At 39.5% G+C, this 19,979-nt stretch overlaps 1 protein-coding gene across 8 annotated transcripts in view; it reads right to left on the minus strand.

The window, feature by feature from the left end:
• DOCK3 (dedicator of cytokinesis 3) overlaps nt 1-19,979 on the minus strand; it is a 217,072-nt gene that overhangs the window by 195,656 nt on the left and 1,437 nt on the right. The gene's annotated exons all lie outside the window — the stretch shown is intronic.

Below are 19,979 nucleotides of genomic sequence, written 5' to 3' on the forward strand. Positions count from 1 at the left end.
GAAGTGGTCTGCAAACACTTAGAAACAAATGCAGTCATCGCTAATAGTCAACATGGATTTATCAAAAACAAGTCATGCCAGACTAATCTGATCTCTTTCTTCGATAGAGCTACAAGCTGGGTAGATGCGGGGAATGCCGTGGATGTAGCGTACCTGGATTTTAGTAAGGCCTTCGACAAGGTCCCCCATGACCTTCTGGCAAGGAAACTAGTCCAATGTGGGCTAGGCAAAACTACGGTGAGGTGGATCTGTAATTGGTTAAGTGGACGAACACAGAGAGTGCTCACTAATGCTTCCTCTTCATCTTGGAAAGAAGTGACGAGCGGAGTGCCGCAGGGTTCCGTCCTGGGCCCGGTCCTGTTCAACATCTTTATTAATGACTTAGATGAAGGGCTAGAAGGCATGATCATCAAGTTTGCAGACGACACCAAATTGGGAGGGATAGCCAATAGTCCAGAGGACAGGAGCAGAATTCAAAACGATCTTGACAGATTAGAGAGATGGGCCAAAACTAACAAAATGAAGTTCAACAGTGACAAATGCAAGATACTCCACTTTGGCAGAAAAAATGAAATGCAAAGATACAGAATGGGGGACGCCTGGCTCGAGAGCAGTACGTGTGAAAAAGATCTTGGAGTCCTCGTGGACAACAAGTTAAACATGAGCCAACAATGTGATGTGGCGGCAAAAAAAGCCAATGGGATTTTGGCCTGCATCAATAGAAGCATAGTGTCTAGATCTAAGGAAGTAATGCTACCCCTCTATTCTGCTTTGGTTAGACCACATCTGGAATATTGTGTCCAATTCTGGGCACCACAATTCAAGAGAGATGTTGACAAGCTGGAAAGTGTCCAGAGGAGGGCGACTAAAATGATCAAGGGTCTGGAGAACAAGCCCTATGAGGAGCGGCTTAGGGAACTGGGCATGTTTAGCCTGAAGAAGAGAAGGCTGAGAGGAGATATGATAGCCATGTATAAATATGTGAGAGGAAGCCACAGGGAGGAGGGAGCAAGCTTGTTTTCTGCTTCCTTGGAGACTAGGACGCGGAACAATGGCTTCAAACTACAAGAGAGGAGATTCCATCTGAACATTAGGAAGAACTTCCTGACTGTGAGAGCCGTTCAGCAGTGGAACTCTCTGCCCCGGAGTGTGGTGGAGGCTCCTTCTTTGGAAGCTTTTAAGCAGAGGCTGGATGGCCATTTGTCGGGGGTGATTTGAATGCAATATTCCTGCTTCTTGGCAGGGGGTTGGACTGGATGGCCCATGGGGTCTCTTCCAACTCTATGATTCTATGATTCTATGATTCTACATGCCAAGAAAAGAACAGAGGGAATAAATGCATTTGGCATGCAAAGCTTACCAAGTGACTATTCTAAGGATACTCAAGGAACATCTCCTATTATATAGCTCCTGGAGTACTCAGATATTCTTCTCAATCACTGCACAAACCCAAAGCACTCAGGCTATAAATTCTGCTGCCAGCTGAAGTTATTTAGTGACTATGATTGCTGTTTGTGAGTAATGTTTGCCAAGAGACTTCATTGTTGATGCAGATCAGAAATGTACCAACATACATCATTATACTCCAACCTCTTACAAAAATCAAATTGTATAGACATAAATTACCTAAGTACCTTTTTCGCTGAAAACACCTCCTTGAAATACTTTTTTAAAATGTAGCACTTTACTCACTAAAGCAATTCAGAAGTTGAACTAGCACTAGTAGTTTTACTACAGATATGTTTTGCCTTTCTAGTAAATGTTGCCGTGTAAAGCAAAATAATGATCATATAAACAATAAGAATGCAGGTACAATTTCTACAAGTAGCAACAAAATAGAATAAATGATACACAAACAGAACAGAAAATTCAGAATAGGAAGAATAAAAGATGTCCCACATGCAAAGACAAGGCTATGTCAAAACACAGTGCAAAACCACTCAGAGAGATTTCTAGTTCCTGGAAAAAGACAGCCACATGAATTTAATCTAAAAGGTCCTCTTCTCATGCCCACTAAGTAAATCACTTGAGACAGCTCTGAGAGAAATAGGGAATGTGAGCAGGATAGAAATGTAATCTGTGATGTCCAATAAGAGATTTCAAACAGCGGCAGGATGGTTGATGGGGAGCAACAACAGAGAAGGTGAGGAATACTCTGATCTACTTGCATATGCAATGGAAATTATGTACAGGTTAGAAATTTTTCTTGTTCATGCCAATCCCGTATCGGGAATAATAGTGGGATTTCACCTGTATCTTACTTTTCCAATTGGAAGATGAGATGCACATGAGAAAATGGTACAAGGGAAGGCACAGAAGTTCAGGAACTGGGATAGTTATTTGCCCTATCCCTAATGGTCCCAATTCAGAGCCTCCATGACACAATATGGTCTATGGGCCAGAAAGTCCCCTCTCTTCTTTTAAAGATCTCCACACAGGTCTGCCTTTTAACACAAAGGCCTATGGGCTGAATCTGGCCCACGATGTCAATTTATGTGGCCCTCCAGATGTTGGACTGCAACTACAGTATCCAACATCATTAGGCATCATGACTAGAGCTGATGGGAGTTGTGATACAGTAACATCTGAAAGGCTTCAGTGTGTTCTGCTTAGTTGAGATAGTGGGGTTTGAATTTAGATATAAGGATTGTAGATATGGTGTCCAACTTGAAAAGTTCCTTTAACCTTTCCCCAAACTCAGTTCTACAAGTGATGTTGGGTTGCATTCCCATTATCCCCAGTCCATGTGGAAGATGTTCAAAAGTGATGGCTGCAATAGGATGTCCACTGTACATTTGCACCACTCCAGCAATCAACCAGTTTTCTATAGTCACTGACTATAATTAGCCCTGACTATACTGTTCTTATATTTTCCTTAGTTCCTTCTTGTGCTTATCTGGAACCATTCTGTCTACACAAGGACCAATTTTCAGCTGATATAGTTCACTTTTGATGTAATATTCTCAGCCTCATCTGTCCTAAGCATATTGCCTAAACATTAATTCTAGCATATTTTCAATTTATTGCCTCTTTCCAAGTAACTAACCAAATTTGCACATAGCTGCAGAGAATAACTTACAATCATCTAAGGTCAATCAGATAAATCCAAATATCTTTAGGCAAAAGTATGATAGCTGGGACCCTATGCTACTTGTGCAGTGTGGGTCTGAATTAAAGAGGAGAACATGTGTGCAAGACAGTGCAGCGAATGAGAGATGCAGCTGCGTCAGAATCGTGGCAACATTGTTCACCAGAAAGGGGGAGAGGTAACATTTCTATCCCATTTACCATCTTCTTAACCCATTGCTTATCATTTAACAGTAAATAACTCTAACATCACTCACCTTAATGTTTGGCTGTTTGTTGTGTCCCCCCCCCCCCCGCTTCTGTCCCTCTCTTTCTGACCCACGTTGCGCACGTCTTCCCTTCATTAATTCTGACCCATGTTGCGCAAGTAGCGTAGCATAGGGTCCCAGCTATCATACCTTTGCTATAGCTTTATTTATCACCATTCCCTTACTAGATTAACTATTTACAAACCTTGGTGGAAAATGTTAAGTATTGCCAAGCATAGAGCTCATACATTACATTTCCTATTCACATTTTAAGAGGCTAATCCCTTTTGTAAGTCTACTCCTCTGTTTTTTGAAACTCAAATTTAAATATAATGTCATCCATAGCTGTGATTGAGCAACAAGCAAAACCCAATTTTCAGACCATTTTTCTTAGTTCTATATAGCAGTACATTAAACTACACAGAAACATAACATTCCAAAAAATGATGCAAATAGCTTCAAAATAGTTCTCCAAACTAAAAGTGCCAATGAACTGGCAAATGAAGTGCAAAGTGATGAACACCACCATACAGTGTTCTCAGCTATATAATAACAGTGGGGTTTTCCAGCTATTACAATTCAAGAAACTTTTATTTAGATTGCCATAAAAAGTTTACTAAACACAACTATAGCACTGAAAAAGTAAGATTGGGAATTATTAGCAAAAGAGCTGAAAATAAGAAGTATTATTATGTATTCATTATTAAAATATTAATACTCTTCACATCATAAGATCTTGGGAAAGTTCATGATAAAATCAGTTTAAGAAATCTTAATAATAATAACATAAACAAATGTGTGAAACAACTAAATGATATAATAACAGTCTGCTATCTATTTGTTGATTTTATCCCTTTCCCCAAATATGGGACCCATGAGAGCTTATCTTATAGTATAGATTTAAACAGTTTACACTAAACCCAGTGGTTCCCAACTTTTGGTCCCCCAGGTGTTTAAACTTCAACTCCCAAAAATGCCTGCCAGCTTACCAGCTGCTAGGAATTGTGAGAACTGAAGTCCAAAATATCTGGAAGATCAATGGTTGAGAATCACAGCACTAAAGCAAAATATTCTACAAAGGATAAGAAAAAGAACTAGAACAAATAATTCTATGAAAATAGTTGTTTAAAATATGTTTAAAAGCTAGTGAAGATAAATCTTCAGCAGACCCTATGAAAAAGGCCCTTCTGCCATATTGTTTTACACACTGTCACCATCAATATAGTGTTACTGAATTTGGCATGGTGTCAGTATTAAAGATGGGCTAATATCAGCTTAAATTCAGCTAAGCTGAAAATGCCTCATTCTGCATTTGGCACAAAAATAAGACGGATGAAAATTTAAAAAATCAACATGTGCTACAAACATTATTTATTTATTTCAAACATTTCTATCCCATCCTTCTCAGCCCCCCCCCCCCGGAGGGGAGGGGGCGGCGGCGGCTCAGGGCAGCTTACAACCAGCAACAATTAGATGCCAATACATACAAACAAAACCAATATAACACAAATTAAACATTGGTTGACACGTTAAATTATAAAATATCCATTAAAATATTATTAACAACAATATAACCACATCCAGATCCAATTCAGATTGAGATTTTAACAAAGTAATTTTAACAAAGTAATTTAAAGATAAATATTATATTAAAAACATAACTGCACTCAAATCCTGTCAAAGGTCCCACCTACACTGCATTATATGATCAGTGTAGACTTATATAATGAAGTTTAACTGCTAGGCCTGTTTGATCAAGAAAAAATTTGTTTCTAAATTCGATTCTTAATTGGGGTGTTTTTTTGTTTCGATATTTAAAATATTTACAAAACTTTCAAAAAAAATGTTTTGTTATTTACGAAATTTCGTAAATATTTACAAAACATTTTAGAAACAATTTTTTTCTTGATCAAACAGGCCTATGTAGGGCAAATAGACATAATGTTTGTGTGCTGGGGAGGGACTGGGCTGGCATGGCTGCAAATCCTGTTTCTTGCCATGGGAAAGGCAAATTGCTTCTGCTGCAGTGGCCCATCCAAGGCCCAGAGAAGAGGCCTGCCTTCCTGGCTCTCTCCCTGCGAGGCCCGGCCAGCCTTGCTTCCCCTCCCATTTGCGCCAAGCCCTTCCCTGCTGGGTAGAGGGGCCCCTCCTCACCTTCTCCTTCTTCAGCTTGTAGGGCATCCCGGACCGTGAAGGGCTGCCTGTGGCCCCGCGCTCGGCCTTTCTCTCGTCTCTCGCCCGCTTCTCCTCCTCCTCCTCCTCGCCGCCGCCTCCCTCCTCCTCCTCCTCCTCCTCCTCCCACCTGTGTTGCAGGAAGTGCCGGGAGGAGGAGGAGGAGGAAGAGGCCAGAGGGCGCAGGAGTGCGCGCGCGATCCGATCCGCTCCGGCTGCTGCGCCCTCCTCCTCCTCCTCCTCCCCCCCGCACTTCCTGCAACACAGGTGGGAGGAGGAGGAGGAGGAGGAGGAGGGCGCAGCAGCCGGAGCGGATCGGATCGCGCGCGCGCTCCTGTGTCCTCCTTCCTCCTCCTCCTCCTCGCACCGCCCCTTCGCCCCGCCCGCCCCATTTACTGCTGGGGTGCTTGGGAGCGCCGGATTGGCTCCCAGGCACCAGCACTGCAGCACAGCAGCCTCCATCCCATTAACGAGCGGAGCTTCAGCTCGTAAAAAAAATGGGGCTGCTGCTTCGATATTTTCAAACCCTTCCGGGTTTGAAAATATGTTTTGATATCGCTTCGGATATGCAAAAAATAACGATTTAAATACGAAATAACGAATTAACGAAACGAAACCGACAGGCCTATTAACTGCATTTAGTTGCCTTATAGGAATCTATATGAACCATATAATGCAGTCTGGCAGTATGGATGGGGCCAAAAACAAGCTAAAATTTCATTTAAAATTAGGTAAAAAATGAAGTAGTGGCTTCTGAAATGAAGAATGGGCACTCATTTCAGTTTTTCATCCTATTTCATGGAGAATACTGTTCTTCTGTCTCCATTGCTATCTTTTAAATATCAAAAATCATTTTAAAATTAGTGATTTTAAAAAACAGGATAGCTCATTTAATTTTTTCCTTATGTTTTTCTAAGATGTCTTTCTTCGTACTCTGTGCTGTAAGTCACCTTGGGTTCCATGCTGGAAGAAAGGCAGACATTTTAAAAGAATTCTGTTCAGCCTATCATATTTGGCTTCTAGAAAATTTTTCAGTTTTAGTTTCTGACTACAGTAATTCAGGTTACATAGGATGTTTGTTTTAAGATTTACTTTAACAAAATATGACTACTTGTCGGCCTGCAAAAGAGAGAGAGAGGACTTATTACCCACAACGTATTACTGTTGCATCTTTCCTTAATGTTTCATCAAGTTTTAAATTAGCATGTTTTAGTGAGAAGATATGCATCACTGTTCAAGAAATACAACCTGTGACAAATCAAGTTTTGCTTTTAAATTAATTTAAATCAGGGTTTCTTTTAGCAATTCAAATGAGTATTTAAAATCACCGATTTAATTTAGTCCACCCTGTAAGCAAAACTCTGCACAGAAATGCTACAATGTAGCAGCTATTCCTTCGTGTCAATAAAAAAAGACAACTTCTTTGGCAGAACCAATGAAATGTATGGGGATGCAACATATTTAATGAAAACCTTTCATTTATATTTTAATAAATACATGAATTATTGAATGTTTTATGTAGAGGTTTCTCATTGTGTTCATGCAATACACTTACACACTTCAGCCAACACACTAACATGTCATGACACAAGAAGACCCTGTCAAGAAGACCTTCTCCTGTGTTTCCATCAGATTTTTCTGTGAGGTGATAGCACCAAAGTAAGGACTCCCCTTGAAGATCTCAGAGCACACAGAGGTTTATACAGGGATATGGTTCTTCTGATAAACAGGAACCAAGCCACAGAAGATTATATAGGCCATTCCCAACATGTTTAATTGTCTAGGAAATTGATCAGCTGTCAGTCAAACTGTTGTAACAATTGAGTCCTCCACTTCCTGTAACCTGCTCTTGTCTAGCTGCAGCTCTTTCAGCCAACTGAAGCTTCTGAGCATTTTTTAAAGACACATAGAATGTGTCAGAATATTCGTAAGGGATGATGTAACCAAGGGGCATGTCTCACATGATCAATTCAAACAATGCAATGCAGTTTAAACAAATCAAAGTTGGTGTTTGGTTGGTAATTTATCAGCTGAAGTCCAAAACATCTGGAAGACCAAAGGCTGGGAACCAATGATACATTGATCATTCAAAGGAAGCTTCAAACTACAGCAGAAATACAATAAACTCCCACAAAAGCGCGTGAAAGAAAGCTCTTAATGTGCACAAGTGCACAAGTACTCTGAGGTCTTAATGGTCATGAGTGCTTCTCCAAATAACTTATGAACTAAATACCTGTGGAAATAATTTAAGTACATTTAAATGAGTAAAACTCCTTCTGTACTCCTGCCAAATGATTTGTTTCTGTGTTAATACTATTTCTGTAACAATAAAACTAAGAGTACTATGCTAATCTTTTAGGGAAAAAAAAACCAAAATTCATAGTAGTACAGTTGTCTCTCCACATTTACAGTTCTGATTATTGTGGATTTCATTATTTATAGATTTGATTAAAATGTTCTCTCCAGGAATCTACCGTTCCTTCAATGTGATTCTGTGGTCAACTTCCTCCAGTCATGCTGAAGGACCTAAAGGTTTCTAGAGAAATATGAGAATTTCTAGTTCCAATAATGCAATTATGTTACCAGCTTCCAATGGAAATAAACTATAGAATTGTGCTAAAAGACTTAGAAATTCCCAGAGATGTATTATTTCAGGTCCCCACTTTCACAGGGGTCCTTTGCCCCTAACACCAGTAAATGTGGAGGCTGGTTTTGTCTTTATCTTTACCTTGTTCAATGTAATCATTTTTAGTGCTAGAGACCAGGGTTTAAATTCACATTTGGTCATGGAAACTCACTAGGTGACTTTGGGCAAGTCACACTATCTCAGCCTCAAAGACAAACCCTCTTTGAACCAAGCTTGGAAAGAATCCCCTGTGATAGGTTGTCATAAGTTAGAAATGAGTTGAAGGCACATAGCAACAGCAATCACCTTTATTTTGGTCAACCAAACAGATACATAAATGTGGGCAAGATCTTCAGATCTGTTTAGGAAAAACATTACAAGGCAAAGTCCTCCAAGTGAAAAGTGAAAAAAGAGAGAGCAACCTAGCAGATTAGGTTTTCATGGCAGAGCACAGATTCAGCAACTGGTCGCCAGAATCATAGCCCAGTAAGCAGAGCATACTGGATCCCCACTGCTGACATAGAATAGCATATATCACATTGGAATATGAAGAAGTAGATGCATGTGGTGGGGGGGGGGGGGGGAGAGTTGGCATCTGGAATTGGTGTAGGGACTTTTCCCTGTGTTACCTGCAAATGTTACATGTTCTGTTATTGTGGAAGCAGTTGTTTAAGCCTGGGCAGCTATCTGTTAGCCATTAAAGGCCTTGTAAAAAGGTTGTATTACTGTGCAGAACTAGTTGTAGTTTGTTATTTATATATTTTGAGTGGCCTCATCTGGAGCTGTTGATGACAACTTGTGGTGTTCTGTCATGTTCTGGTCTTGGTTTGCCATGACTGTTTTTTTGGGTACCAATCTTGTTGAATTATTTCTTTGCCTCCTTGAGTGGCCCTCACTGTTTGAGAAATGTCACATGCAAATCCATGTGTTTGAATCCCTACCTTGTAGATCTGATCAGAAGGCAGTTGAATTGAAACCTTGGGTGTGAACATAGACTTGTAGGACATTCTGAACTGAAGCCTGAGGCATGTAAGTAGAATCTGTAATCAATATAACTTTCAATATAACAGTGGTTCTAAGAAATCTACTTTGGTGTTACGGGAAGTGAACTTGTCTGGATAGTTCCAGGTTCAGTACATCTCAGGCATGTAGCGGGGGGGGGGGGGGGGGGGGGGAGGGGGGCTTGAGAAGGCCTTACTGGTACATTATTTAAACTGTTATGTTTATTCATATCATGATCTGATCGCCATGCTCAATATATCCCATATGCATGGGGGTATTGGAATAACAATACTTAAGTTTTGCTAGGGTAGATCCTCTCTCACTCAGACTCACCCCCCCCCCCCAAATCAAACTCAGCCCCCCCCCCCCAATCAAAATCCTGGCTATGGGCCTGATACATCTAAAGAAACTGGGTCGATATCCATGAAGGGTCATTTTAGAACAAATCAGGGTTGAAATCATTGGTAGATCAATCTTTCAACTTTCCTTTTTTTTCCCTTGTTATGCTACATTTCTCTTCAAAAACTTCTCCAGTCTTGAAACACTTAAAACTGTGGATACTAAGACAAGTACTGAGATGTTTCGGAATTAAAATAGCTACAGAAAACATATTTTACATTTTTGAGAAAAGGCAATCATATTACACAGAGACTCCAAAAGTTGGGTGGGGGAGGAGAAAGAAACACTATATTGCTAACACTATTCAAGTGAACCAAAGGCAGATCTAAACCTTTCACTCAAACCGAACCCAGAGAAATGTCAGGATTTCCACATCTTCAATTATCAGTGATTAATCTGAATAAAAGGTTGCTAGAATTCTTCCTTCCATTTGGTCTTCCCTGTCAATGTTCAGTTGTAGAATATGCCAAATACTGAAATCTAGGTCAAGGGATGGAACAGTGTAGCCTTCCACATAGTTTTGGACTGTAACTTCCAGTATTACTCTCCAGTAGACATACTGGCATATGGGGAGCTCTTTCATTTCCACCCATACTATAGAGATTGTGAGCATATATGAAATACTATCAGAGTCCTTCCAGGCAGGCCCAAAAATGCAAGGCCTGTCACAGGTTTACATGAGGTGCCAAATGACGCCTCAAGTAAACTTGAATTAATCCAGAGTAAACTGGGATTTCCCAGCTAATTTTGCATCCTATTGCATGGACAGCTGCAAAAAGATCAGCTAGACAAAAATCCCATTCTTTTCCATCTTAGGCTCTATTGCATTGTTTAATGCAAACATGTTGTAACCTGATAATAAATGCCAGTGTTGAAATCCCTTTTTCATCACCTTTTCAATTTCAATGCGATTAAAACAAACCAAAATAGTAAACTGAATTTCCCAGTTTACTCCAGATTAATGAAACACCTGGAAAGATCCAGATTCTCTCCCCCCCCCCCCAACCTCCCGACACATCATTTTGACGCACCAGGATCTTCCACTGGAGGGACTTGAGCATACAGCCTGACCTCTCAGGTAGGTTCTGGGGACAAATGGGAGGCTGGGACCTGGCTGGATTCCCTCAGGTTCACTTGGGAGGTCATGTAGTCATCCCCCAGGGAAAGCCCAGGGTTTGGGGTGGGTATGGGGCCTGAATCCAGGAAGGAACGAGGATTAAATATTTTGCCCTGTGTGGAAGGACCCTCAGATGTCTAAATACTTCAGGAGGGAGGGACATCAAAGGAAAATCTTGGTCACAGTAAAGAAAAATGTATGCATTTCTGCTACCTCTATGAATATTTCCAAAAGCCAGAATAAAGCAAACTTACATACATGCAACTTTGAAGCCTTAAGTATCTTCAATATGTTACAAAGAACTGCTAATACCACAAAGAACTGTTGACATGGCTAAAGAAGGAAACAATTTACACATTAACAACTCATTATTAATGAGTTTGCTAATGACTAAATCTTAGAGCACACAAAGAAACAGGTCTTTGCATAATTATTGTCAATGAGACTTCTTTTTATTTTGTAGCAGAGATATTCAGCCACTCCAGAAATTTCTGCTGTTGTTAGATTGAATGTGTAGCTCCTGAAGAAGGTCAATCAATAATGAAAAGGCTGAAATGCATTGGGCTTTTTATAAAACAGGATAACAAAAAATTTGCTTAAATACACCAATCAATAAGTACGTGAAGATCTGTTTCTTTTTTTGCCTGTGGATACATGCTATCCAGTACTGATCTGTGATTAAGTCTTAGAGCAAGCAAGTTTAACAACAGATAAGAATGTACTCCAATGCTATCAGAATGAACTGTATTTCTGTTAGAAGGAAAATGTTAAGCATACATTGTTTACAAAACAAAACCCAAGCCTTCTAGCAGGACGTTATCCACTCTTGTGAGAAATACAAGCATATTATTTACATGTATGCACTGAAAACAAAATGAGCCCCCTCACCTGTTTTTAAGGGGTAGGCGTACATCAGGCAGGGCTGCAAACATTAAGCCTAGAAACATTGGAAATGTATCCTTTATCAAATATAGAAAGAAAAACAGGCCCTTTTGTATCTGTCAATCTGATAAGCCTAACAATTAATAGCAAGGGATTGATAGTAAGACAAGAACCAACACAGCAACTATGTCACCACAGGGCTAACTAGAGCTCAGCACGGAAGTCACAATGCTATGCCGTGTCCTTAAATATTAATATTAAATATTATTTTTTGTGGCTGCATTGCATCTCAATTCACTGTATTCCAGTTTGTCCATTATTTTCTACACAATCCTTGCAAGAAGCTCTGCAAAAACTTCAACAAGAGAAGATGGGTCAGAAATATTAATTGCACGTGCGAATCTTCATTTATTGGCTAGGTACATGCAAAAACAGGGCCGGGCTGAGTCCCTCTACAGAGGTGAGAAGATCGGGATATAAAAGTTTTAAATAAATAAATAATAAATAAATTTTCCGCAGACAGTACAGTCTACTACTGTAATGAAGTCAATGTGTTCCTGGTCATTCATTCTTTACTGTACCAGTAAATTTGGTATCAGAGGTGGAAATAACATGAAAAGAATAAGGTACACCGCAAAAACAAAAAACAAAAAAAAAAAGATTCCAGCAAACCTTTTATTCAAAACTAACAATATGCACAGGTGATAAGAAAACAAAGAAAGACTGAATCTCCTAGAGACCCCTTAAAAACTTATTCCAAAAGACATTAAGTGATTATGGGGTTTTTTCTCCCCAAAAGCTGTCGAGTTTCCTATGGTCTTGGTGGCCAAACATATAGATCTTTGACTTGCTAATATTTTTAACATGCTAGGAGTATCTGTTTAGACAGGATTATCTGTCCTCTCCTTTTCTCTCTGTTTTGCTGTTCATGCAACTGAGTCACAGATTCTAGAAGCAGTTGCTATTTACCCTGACTATTCTAGCAAGGTATGCACAGCTGCAATAGGATTAGACAAAAATCCCACTCTTTTCCATCTTAGGTTCTTAACCTGTGGGTCCCCAGGTGCTTTGACATACAACTCCCAGAAATCCCAGCCACTTTACTAGGTGTTAGGCTTTCTGGGATTTGAAGGCCGAAACATCTGGGGACCCACAGGCTGAGAACCACTGCTCTATTGCATTGTTTAATACAGACATCTTGCTGTTACCTAGTAATAAATGTCAGTGTTTCTCCATCCCTCCTTCATCACCCTTTCAATTTCAATGTGACTTTTAAAAAAGAAAACCAAAACAGTTAGATAAAGGATAAGGAACAAAAAGGAAGGAGTGGATGGACATAAAAAGATTTTGTAAAAAGGAACTTCTTTATCTCGGGCTTTTTTCTCTGAAGTATACATATACAGTGATTGCCCAATCTATCCTATAACTCTATTCATAAAGGCAAGGAGACCAGGAATATATATTTTAAAGTGAGAGCTTGCCATCCAACCAATGAATAGTCTAAAGGAAAACTGGAGGCATTCTTAGAATCTGAGCAAGATTGGGCCAACCAGATAATATGGGAAGCCTAGTATATTCCAGCCCTCTGCAATCAGAAAGGGTTTTCACCTCCACAATTATAGCCTCATTCTCTCTAACAGGTGCCCAGCATGACTCAATTATTAGAACTCTTTCTTATAAGATTTTTCTTTTTCTGTGCTGTAAGTTATTCAGCATGAACAAAAATTCAGAAAAGCTATACAATTTGAAATATAAAACCCTTTATTCTAAAAATATGTAGTATTACCAACACAAAATAGTTGTTTTAGACATCTCAGGAAAAAGTAATCTCCTAAAGTTTACAGTAATATTTTAGATTGGATTAACATACACCAAATTACAGAAAGTTATAGAGAGTTGTAATTTGTATGTTAATTCTAATGTAATTATTTCAGGCAGTTAACATTAGTACTGATTTGTGCATAGAAAAAAGAGAACAAAGTTCTAGTTCAATCCTGTACATCTTCATTCTAAAGCAGTGTTTATCAAACTGTGCTTCTCCAGGTGTTTTGGACTTCAGCTCCCAGAAATCCCAGCCAGCTTACCAGCTGTTAGGAATTGTGGGGGCTGATGTCCAAAACATCTGGATGAACACACTTTGAGAACCACTGTTTGAAATAAATCCTCATGTTGTGTAGTCCTAGATAAATGTGCATGGGACTGAAGCTTTAGGACTTTTGATTTTTCATTATATTAATAAATTAGACATCTTTAGAAGATATTAGTGTTAATTTTATGTCAGTATAAAGATCTATGAAAACAAGGATCATGGAAAATTCTAGGTTTGAAGATGAGGTAAAGATGTATAGGCTAAGCCCATTTGAATATCAACGATTTCAACTCAACTTAGCATGCTCCTAGTAGATTCATAAGTATCTTAAAACTTGAGACAAAGGCTGCATCTACACCGTTGTAACTGCCCTGGCTCAAGGCTATGGAATACTGGGTTTTGTAGTTTGATGAGGCACCAGAGCTCTCTGATAGAGAAGGTTAAAGACCTTGTAAAGCTCCCAGGATTCCATGGCATTGAGCCACAACAATTAAAGTGGTATCAAACTGTATTCATTCTACAGTGTAGATGTATCCCAAGACAAATGTTTTTGTGTTCTCTAAAAAAACCCATGTACACAACAGACTCAAAAGTTTAGTGAAGTGTGAGAATGAGAGGGTGGGCAGGATCAGTGTCAGCTAGAGGTTGTGTTGCTCTAATAGAGTAGTATGTAACTTCTATGCTTCTGGGATTTGATGTCCTCTCAGCAGATCCCAATGGAGACTATATCCCTTGCCACCAAAATTCAGTAACACAAGCAACTGACAGCAGATCGTTTTGCTAGAAAAAGTATGCAGAGCACCCCTGCCATTATTTTCAGAGGGGTGTGGGAATACAGTTCTATAACAATCTGCATACCTACACACTTCATTTTAGAAAATAATATTTATTTTTTCTAAAAAAATTTTTTTGCAGAACCAACAAAAATGACCCAGAAGCCTGTGGACAATGCATGGTTCACCTATGCTCTAGTAAAAATCAAATCAACTCCTACAAGGATACTCCTGAGATGTGATAAATAAGAACCCCATTGTTTCTTATATACCACAGTTCATCTAAATCTAGCATCCTGTTTCTAATGCATTAATTAGAGTGCTGAAACTGTCTGATATTGGTTAGTAAAAATAGTAAAAAGAATCATACTCCAACAGTGGGGAACTGCATGCTTTCAGGAAGCCACAAGGAGTGCAAAAGGAAATCAATAGCCTTTTACTGATGTTTGCTTTCTACCCAGAAGTTGGCATTCAGAGCAACAGTGTCTCTAAAACATTTGGCTGAAATAGCTGATCAACAGCAATAACAGAACAACTTTTCATGTATTTGCCCAATCAATTTAAAGGTGTATAAGTGACTGGTCAGCACCATACATTGTGCCAATGAATAATTATGGTCAGTGTAAAGAGTATACTTATTTCAGTAAATATAATGGTATTTTCTAAGACTGCAGCATTAGACTGAGCCAAGTTTTCATGAGTTGAAATACACATTTTTAAAGAGGAAATTTTCTGAAGAATGGGAATGCAAATATCAGTCTGTTACTTTTCCATATTTTTGCTGATGGGATAAAGCTCTGCTTTCAAAGATGATGATTTTTATTATTATTATGTTTATTTCTACCCTGCCTTTTCTCTCCACAAAGAAGACTAAAAGTGGCTGTTTGAAGGGTTGTTTAAAGCTCCAGGAAGCAGTTCAAATCCCAAGCAAGCCTACAGGGGCCTGAGCCAAAGAGTTTTCTTAAGTTGATGGACAGAGGGATGGCAGTGGTTCAAAAATAGTGTGATCGTGTTTGGGATACTACACAAGACCTCCATGCTTCCATAGAAGGGAGGCAGGACAGCTGGAACAATTCCTCTGTAAAGAGAGGTGCAAGATTGAAGACAGACAAAAAATAGTCCAACCTCACACCATTAAATATCTGAAAGTCCAGAATTTGCTTCCAAGAGCAGTCACCCACTGTAATGGCTGTTAAATCGGACTGGAGACTGTCATGGTGGATAAGACTGTCAATGGCTATTAGGTATCATGGCTATATGTTATTGCGTGTGTGACATACAATATGATCCCATACAGCAGTTACCAAAGAACATTAGCACAAGAATGTTATTGTGTTCTACTTACTTGCCAGAAAGCTGTTGTAAATGGGGCTTTGGTCTGTTCCATCAGAGATCATCTCATGACACTAATTTAATGAACCCAGTAAGCTAATTAATACATACAGAAAAACAGACATTTGTTTCTGCAGTAGGCCCTCCACATTAGCTGGGATCAGGGACACAGGGCCCTTACAAAAGTTGGGAAACTGAATTTTTAAAAAGCTAGATATTGACATAGAGTTGTGCTAGAGGACCTAGGGAGGTCCTAGGGAGGTCCTCTATGATCTCTCTCATCCAGCACAGCTCTGTAGTCACCTTTTGGCAGAAGGTGGCTGGAGGACCTAGAGATTGCTAAAGAGGCCATATTAATTGAATCTGTGAATAATCAAATCTACAAACATTAAACTCACAAATGTGGAGGGCTGGCTATAATTGCATTAATGACTCTGGTATCCTTTCCAATGATGCACTGCATATAATTTCTAAACCTAAGAGGAAATTCATACACATTTGTGATATGATTGGCAGGTAGGTCAAACAATATGCAGGGCTAAGCAAGCACACAATAAATCCTTTAATTCTAGGCCAGGGGTCCTCAAACTTTTAAAACTGAGGACCAGGTCACAGTCCCTCAAACTGTCGGAAGGCCGGATTATAATTCGAAAACACCCATGAATAAACTGCTATGCACACTGCACATTTTAACAAATATAAACTTATTAGTATTTCAATGGGAAGTGTGGGCCTGCTTTTGGCTGATGAGATAGGATTGTTGTTGTTGTTGTTGTTGTTGTTGTTGTTGTGTGCTTTCAAGTAGTTTCAGACTTAGGTTGACTCTGAGTGAGGGCCGGGTAAATGACCTTGGAGGGCCAGATCCGGCCCTCAGGCCTTAGTTTGAGGACCCCGTTCTAGGCCAAGGAACCTGTGGAGATCTTGCACTACTCCATAATCAAAACACCAGATCAGGGAAGTTTATTTCTTGATAAACTCTCTTCCAGTCAAAGAAAAGCATACTTTTTATCTACTTCTACTTTCCTATAAAACACAATGCCTTTTTGTAAAACAACAACAACATTGTTACATGTAATTCCTTCAGTTTTAAATTATAACAGACCAGCAACAGTTTTACAATTTGTGATTTGTCTGATCCATAGTTCAGCACATCACTGCTGAAAATATAGTGGGGATAAATATCGTTTTCTATACACACAATAATTTTATTTCAGAATATCTTTTTTTTATAAAAAAAAACAACCTTTAAAATCCCATTTATTTGGACCTTGACATTCCTTTTATAAACACCTGCCCTTTCCTTCTAGAATCTACTGCACATTCTGGAAACAGGCTTCTGAGAATCATGTGACCTCCAAGAGGATCAATAGGTCTCTCCCATGTTTGATCCCACTCAAGCAAAACATCAAATCCAAGTTCCTTATAAAGGCCAAGTGCTGTTTTCACTAGTAAAGTGCTATTTTCACTGTAATGGTAGTTACTCGTTTAACAAACTGAAAGAACGCACAGGTTTCTAACACATACCAATGCAGTTCACTTTATTATGAAATAAATATTCTGTTCCACCGCAACCAAATTCTAAAAACCACAGTGTTTTGTTGAATTCATGCTCCCAACACAGATGATCTTTTGTTATAGACTAAGCTGGAAATGAGAAATTCTCTGAGATGAACCTTGCTCCTATTGTGGCCGCTCTGCTCAACTATTCTGTAGCATACATACCAATGTATGGTTATGTTTCATAATTAAATGGTCTCTTAAAACATGATACTATGTTCACAATACTACTGAACTCAAAGAATGGCTGTAAAGCCCACGGTGCCACCATGTTACCAAAGAGTAACAAAACAAGTATTTCAAAACCTGGAGTATAAAAGGAACAGAGCTAGGAGCTTTTGAAAACCAGAAAGAAGCAACGGATGGAAGATTTCAGCTCTCCAAGGCTGGCAGGGGAGCTTCAACACTGCATTGCAACATGTGACAGTAGAGCACCAAAATCCAGCATCTGTCCATCAGCCATAAGAAAATTATTGGCATTTCCAAACAGATTAAAATTATGTTGAACATACAGGAAGATTCAAAACAAGTGCTATGTTTACATAACCATCCTAATCATCTCCTATTTACATTTATATACTGTTGATTATCTGGGTTGCAGGTGGATTATCCTTGATTTCCTTTGTTAAGACTGCAAATTTAATGTTATAATCATTAATGGCAGATATTGGTCTACCTTTTATTTCCTTCTTTAGGTTAAATCCAGAGTGGACCCATTGAAATCAATAGGGTTTGAGTAAACCGTAGCTACAATGCATTCATTTCAGTGGGTCTGCTTTAAGTAGGAATTATATTGAATTTATTCTGCTCACTGTTATAACTGTTTTTCTACAAGACTTATAGTGCTAATTAGTTCCATAGTGACATTTTGCGCACAATTTACTGAATTAAGTATAATTTCAGTGTATCTCCAGATATCTCTCCCCCCACCCCCCCAAATTGAACTGTTGAATTAAAAACACTACATCCCTTTGTTTACAATGCCGTTTGTTATATTTAAACATTTCTGTTTATATTAAAAGATTAGAACATGTACTAAACACTGACTGGATAACAAATGCTAGGTATCCTTTATGCTATAAATATATGAATATGGCAACATAAGATATATTTTACTCAAGCCATTTTAAACCACATGGAACGTTCATATGGCCTAATACAGGTTAAGAATGTGAAAAGAACTACAGGATGCAGTCTTGCCATTAAGGTTCCCCTTTGACCATAATATCCATCCCTGGTGCACTGCCTGTTTTGTTTTTAAACTTTCACCTGAAAGATGGGTATAAAAACAAAGTGAAGCAGTGTAAATCTACAAACATAATTCCAAAAAGACACAAGTGTTGATAAAAACAGATTGTTTACATGATTTCATAAATGAATTGTTATGTTGACTGATGTGATAACTGTTGCATTTGCAGACCTCCTGTATGTATATGGCAAAGGAGGAATTTTATTGATATAGTTTGGCATTCCTAGTCTATAGAGCAGTGGTTCCCAACCTTTTTTGATCAGGGACCACTTGACCAGGGACCACTCTCCAACATTAGTACCATAAGGGTTACGAATCAGCTTTTGGTCAACTTTAGATTTGGTTTGTTTATTTGGGGTGCTGAAACAGCAAACTGCATTGGATAGACCACATCAGCTCTATTTCCTGATACAGAACATGTGACATCCAGTAGTCACCATCTTCTTGCCCACAGAAAACCATATTTAACAAGCCTTGGCACTATAAGACGTTTTTGTGAGACCAGTTGCTCTTGTTGCAATGGTGTAGTAACGGTGAGGCCATGGACCATATTTCAGTTCTTGCTGACCACTGATGTCCACAGACCACAGGTTGGGAACGACTGTTCTAGAGTTAAACAAGGCTGCATCTATGCTGCAGAAATAATGCAATTTGGCACCACCTTAATGGCCATGGCTTAAAGCCATGGAATCACAGTCGTTTCATGAGGTATTCATCTCCTTAACCAAAGAGTGCTGGTATTTCACCAATCTGTCCAGCTAGGAAGACCAAGGGTGCATCTTCACCAGGCATGGGCAAACTCTGGTCCTCCAGGTGTTTTGGACTTCAACACTTACAATTCCTAACAGGCTCAGCCCCTTTCTTTAAGTGGCTGAGGCGGAAAAGGAAGGGGCCTGAGGCTGTTAGGAATTGTGGGAGTTGAAGTCCATGCCTGATCTACACTGTAGAATTGATCTATGCTTGCATCTGACTGATGCAGTTTGACACCACTTGAGCTGTCATGGAATCAGGAGGGTTATGGCATTGGTGAGGCACCAGCATTCTTTGGTAGAGGACAGCAAAGACCTTGTCAATCCACTCCAAGGATTCCCTAGCATCGAGCCAGGGCAGTTCAAGTGGTGTCAAACTGCATCAATCAATTCTACAGTGCAGATGCCACCCACCCCCTCTCTACAAGTTACATTGGGGCTACCTTCCCACGGGGGAGACGGGCAGCGAGCAGGTGCCCCCTTGGCGCCCCCTAGTGAGGCCACAACCGCTATCCCTTCTCTCTAACCACAACAAGATCATCGCAGACCATTTGATAATTTTAAAAAGGGAAAGGCATTGGCACAAATAAGTAGGTTAAAGCGAGGAGCTTGGGTTTCGTCTGTTTCTCAACGTGCCGGAACCACAAAGGGTCCCCAAAGTCCTCGCACACAAGGCGCACAAGCTATTCCCTCTCTC

This window comes from Anolis sagrei, chromosome 2 (genome assembly GCF_037176765.1).
Source record: "Anolis sagrei isolate rAnoSag1 chromosome 2, rAnoSag1.mat, whole genome shotgun sequence".
In the NCBI taxonomy this organism is placed as follows: Eukaryota; Metazoa; Chordata; class Lepidosauria; order Squamata; family Dactyloidae; genus Anolis; species Anolis sagrei.